Below are 6,000 nucleotides of genomic sequence, written 5' to 3'. Positions count from 1 at the left end.
GGAGCGTGAAGATCAGATGAAGAAGAAATACCCCATCTATTTCCAGAAGATTCGTCAACACCTTCAACAGCTTAAAATTTCGGGACGAAATTTATTTAACGGGTAGGTACTGTAGTGACCCGAACTTTTCCATGTTTATATATATTAATTGAGATTGATATTTACATGATTAAATGTTTCCAACATGTTAAGCAATCAAACTTGTTAAGACTTGATTAATTGAAATATGTTTCATATAGACAATTGACCACCCAAGTTGACCGGCGATTCACGAACGTTAAAACTTGTAAAAACGACATGACGATATATATATGGATATACATATGGTTAACATGAGATTATGATAAGTAAGTATCTCCATAAGTATATTAACAATGAGTTATATACATATAAACAAGACTACTAACTTAAGGATTTCGAAACGAGACATATATGTAACGATTATCGTTGTAACGACATTTAAATGTATATATATCATATTAAGATATATTAATATATCATAATATCATGATAATATAATAATTTAACATCTCATTAGATATAATAAACAATGGGTTAACAACATTAATTGAGATCGTTAACTTAAAGGTTTCAAAACAACACTTACATGTAACGACTAACGATGACTTAACGACTCAGTTAAAATGTATATACATGTAGTGTATTTAGATGTATTAAAATACTTTTGGAAGACTTCAAGACATATATCAAAACACTCATACTTAACGAAAATGGTTACAGTTACTTTTCCATTCTTTTCTTTCATCAAGAATTCTAGTCGTATTCTTACCCGTATTATACACAGCTTCAAAACGTACTTACTATGAGTATATACCAATAGGAACTAGCATGGGATTCCACTCTTGATTATGTCATGTATGACTAATCAATTTTAACTTCTACCATGAGCTAGTCAACTAACTAGAACTCCTTTTAACCCCACTCACCACTCACCAATTACCACTCATCATTCACTCCATTTCACTTCCAATTCTCTTTCTAATTCTCTCTCAACACACACACACACTATTATGAACGTATTTTTCCAGTAGTTAATCATCATCTTCATCAAAAATCACTTCAAGAATCAAGCTATAATCATCATAGGAAGAACACTTCAAGAACACTTCAAAAATCCCTTCAAGTTTACTAATTTACTTCCAAGCTTTCTAATCCATTCCAAGTAATCATCTAAGATCAAGAAACCTTTGTTATATAAAGTAGGTTATCTTTCTTATTCAAGGTAATATTCATATTCAAACTTTGATTCAATTTCTATAACTATAAACTATCTTAATTCGAGTAAAAATCTTACTTGAACTTGTTTTTGAGTCATGATCCTACTTCAAGAACTTTCAAGCCATCCAAGATCCTTTGAAGCTAGATCATTTCTTGTCACTTCCAGTAGGTTTACATACTAAACTTGAGGTAGTAATGATGTTCATAACATCATTCGATTCATATATATAAAACTATCTTATTCGAAGGTTTAAACTCGTAATCACTAGAACATAGTTTAGTTAATTCTAAACTTGTTCGCAAACAAAAGTTAATCCTTCTAACTTGACTTTTAAAATTAACTACACACATGTTCTATATCTATATGATATGCTAACTTAATGATTTAAAACCTGGAAACACGAAAAACACCGTAAAACCGGATTTACGCCGTCGTAGTAACACCGCGGGCTGTTTTGGGTTAGTTAATTAAAAACTATGATAAACTTTGATTTAAAAGTTGTTATTCTGAGAAAATGATTTTTATTGTGAACATGAAACTATATCCAAAAATTATGGTTAAACTCAAAGTGGAAGTATGTTTTCTAAAATGGTCATCTAGACGTCGTTCTTTCGACTGAAATGACTACCTTTACAAAAACAACTTGTAACTTATTTTTCCGACTATAAAACTATACCTTTTCTATTTAGATTCATAAAATAGAGTTCAATATGAAACCATAGCAATTTGATTCACTCAAAACGGATTTAAAATGAAGAAGTTATGGGTAAAACAAGATTGGATAATTTTTCTCATTTTAGCTACGTGAAAATTGGTAACAAATCTATTCCAACCATAACTTAATCAACTTGTATTGTATATTATGTAATCTTGAGATACCATAGACACGTATACAATGTTTTGACCTATCATTTTGACACATCTATATATATTTTGGAACAACCATAGACACTCTATATGTGAATGTTGGAGTTAGCTATACAGGGTTGAGGTTGATTCCAAAATATATATAGTTTGAGTTGTGATCAATAATGAGATACGTATACACTGGGTCGTGGATTGATTCAAGATAATATTTATCGATTTATTTCTGTACATCTAACTGTGGACAACTAGTTGTAGGTTACTAACGAGGACAGCTGACTTAATAAACTTAAAACATCAAAATATATTAAAAGTGTTGTAAATATATTTTAAACATACTTTGATATATATGTATATATTGTTATAGGTTCGTGAATCAACCAGTGGCCAAGTCTTACTTCCCGACGAAGTAAAAATCTGTGAAAGTGAGTTATAGTCCCACTTTTAAAATCTAATATTTTCGGGATGAGAATACATGCAGGTTTTATAAATGATTTACAAAATAGACACAAGTACGTGAAACTACATTCTATGGTTGAATTATCGAAATCGAATATGCCCCTTTTTATTAAGTCTGGTAATCTAAGAATTAGGGAACAGACACCCTAATTGACGCGAATCCTAAAGATAGATCTATTGGGCCTAACAAACCCCATCCAAAGTACCGGATGCTTTAGTACTTCGAAATTTATATCATGTCCGAAGGAGGATCCCGGAATGATGGGGATATACCCACTGGCCACTATTAAATTAAATGTTAATCAAAACGACGTGTCTAATTACACACACTTTTCTCTCCGTACACATCCCACCTTCCTTACTTTTTTTAAAAACATTTTCAAACTCAGATCTAACTTCATCTTCATTCTATGTATCTATTCAACCAAGCTTTGTTTTGTAGATCTTCGGTATCCCTTCTCCGGCCACCGGCACCTCGCCGGTGGTTCGACCTTTTTCTTCTTTCTATTTTTTTCGGCGATCGGAGTGTTTTTGTCACACCCCCATAATGGACCAGGGGTAATTGTGACCAATCATATCATAACACAGTTGTATAAGCGAGAACGACTCTAAATGAGACGTTTTATTTATTAAATAAACAGCGGAAGCATTATTCAAAGTTTTACATCATAAGAGTACAGTAAATGGAAAATGTCTTAAACAAAATGATAAATATGAATGATGGACTCCATGCAAGCAGCAAAGCATACATCAATCATCTAGTAGCAAGTAGCAGCTAGCTCAATCATCACCTGAGATAAAACACGCTTAAAGTGTCAACCAAAAAGGTTGAGTGAAATTCATAGGTTTATAAATAATATCCAAAGTTTTAGATCACAAGATTTAGTTTAAAGTTGATTGATATAGAAATATCAATATAAATGTGTTGCTGCATTTTGTAATATCGCTACTAAACAAGTTTACCCTATGACACCTTGTACTGTCAGTGTCGTGGAATCATTATTATGTAACCAAAGACCAACGGTCGAATGTTTAGAGATGTTACTCTCAATAGGCCTACTCACAATAATTAAGTTTGCATTTAAACGTAGCAATTAACGATATTACGGTAGGGATTTAGCATAATCAAAGCATGACAGCATAGTTAACAATTTAGTACTTGTGTCTAAGCGTAAAACATTTATAAAGCAAGCATGTGTCTCACCCCAAAAGTTATAAAACAGTTATGAAACAGTAAAAAGTGGGGCTATGAAGTTCACCTTAGTAGCACACGAAAGAATTGAACGGAAGGACGTGACCGAGATCTCAACCTAGAGATATAACGTATGATCAGACATTGCCTAACAGACAATAGTATATAGTACTATATTGATAGTAATGGTTCACTAAAGAATTTCCATTTTCAGAAGGTTACTATTTATGGAAAGTTTCCACTTATAGTAATTTTCCAATTTTAGAAAGTTCGGGTTAATCTTTAGCAAGACGTTGTATAACTTTACTCAAACTTCGTTGCTATCAAATAAGTCAGGAATGACCAGATGTAACCGGGGGCCCAGGATTCTTGACCAGAATCTAAGTCATGGCATTCGAGATCCACAAGCTTACCCATAAATGGCAACCTAGACATCATTCACTTACGACCGTGAGTAGCGATGAAGTTCACATGAATTATACATTATCTTTGATTAACCTTCACTTTAGGTGTATACACACAACGAATTATTAATGTACTTAATAATTATATATGTGATAATATAACCTAAGTTTTATTTAATATTTAGTTATTATACCTTAGTATGTCTTATATATATTAAATATAATTACCTTTAAATAAATACCTAAATTACTTCAAAAATAATAGTGTTTTATTAATCGAACATTATTCAAAAATGTCTAAATAATAAATTAAATATCTAAAAATTACATACATAATTTTTATAGTCTTAGTTAATCATATAGATTAGTAGAAAAATTTAAGAAAACGTTTTTATTATATTTTTGTATTTATTTTTGTTTTTACCCTTAATGTATTCACAAAACAAATTTAATTCTACATAATTACTAAAAAAACCCAAATAATTATTTTTATAATTTTTATAAGTTTCTATCAGTCTAATAACCTGTATAAGAATATTTAAAAAATATTTTTTTATTATTTTATATTTATTCTTAATTTACCTTCGAATTACATAATAATAGAGTTTAATTATATAATAAATACCAATTCGATCCAAGTAATTATTTTTATAATTTTTTCAGATCTATATAAGTTTTAAAAACTCAGAAAAAAATTATATATATTTTATTTTTGGTTAAAAGTATTTATTACGAATTTTACATTATTTTTACGTTTAAACACTACATAATTCGTATTTAATTATAAATAATATTCCATAAATTATCAAAATTATTTTTATGCATCATAACACTTATAATACTAATTATAACATATAAACATAATTAATTTCGAATTTTACAAAGAATATACAATAAATGTAAATATAAATGACAATATTGAAAAAAAATTAATAAAAATAGAAAGTACCTCAAATTTTCTTCAAGGTTTTGAGAGAATAACTTAAGTTTTTGTGTTTGGCAAGAAAAAATGAATGAGGATCCATGTATTTATAGATAAAAAATGGTTGGTGAAAAGAAAAAAAATAATAAAATAAAGGTGCCAATTTTGACAAAATAATAAAAACATGCTAAAAATGTTTTTAATAAGTTTTTGTTTTTGAAAATATTTATTCAAAATTCATGGGCTCATTATTTAATTTATTAAAAAAAAAATCTTATTTCTTTTTATTTTTATTTTTTTTATAAGCTAAAAATATATATAATGATTAAAATAACTTATCATTTAATTAATAATTATGTTACATATAGTTTTAAATATAATACGCATTAATATTAACTAAAGTTATTTTATATAATTAGTGTAAACTTTAGTTAACAGAACGTGTCAACTAAAAATAAATATTTGATCAACGTCGAATTTAATTATATATTACGTATGGATAACAACCCTATAGTCAAATTAGTCAATTCAGGTATGGAAATATGAGGGTTGTTATAGTACCTACCTGTTAAAAGAAATTTCGTTCCGAAATTTAGTTGTTGCCATTAATCGGTGTTGTTCGTACATAGACGAGGATATTTACGTTTTATTTGGTTTTCACGTTCCCAGGTATGCTCGGGGCCTTGCGTGAATTCCAACGGATAGAATATTGTTCTGTTTCAAGAATTAAAATCATACATACCATAATTTCTACAAGTTCTTCTACGAAGTGCATTTTATTATTAATGCGGAGATCATTCAAAATGATGATGTTATACAAGTCATTTCAGTAAATTGGATATATAAAATGTGTTATGAATAATATCGAGCTCATTTAAACCTTGAGCATTTATGCCACAATGTTAGGGTAGACAAAACA

The sequence above is a fragment of the Rutidosis leptorrhynchoides genome, chromosome 1 (assembly GCF_046630445.1).
Source record: "Rutidosis leptorrhynchoides isolate AG116_Rl617_1_P2 chromosome 1, CSIRO_AGI_Rlap_v1, whole genome shotgun sequence".
Taxonomy (NCBI): Eukaryota; Viridiplantae; Streptophyta; class Magnoliopsida; order Asterales; family Asteraceae; genus Rutidosis; species Rutidosis leptorrhynchoides.
This window is presented reverse-complemented; position numbering follows the sequence as displayed.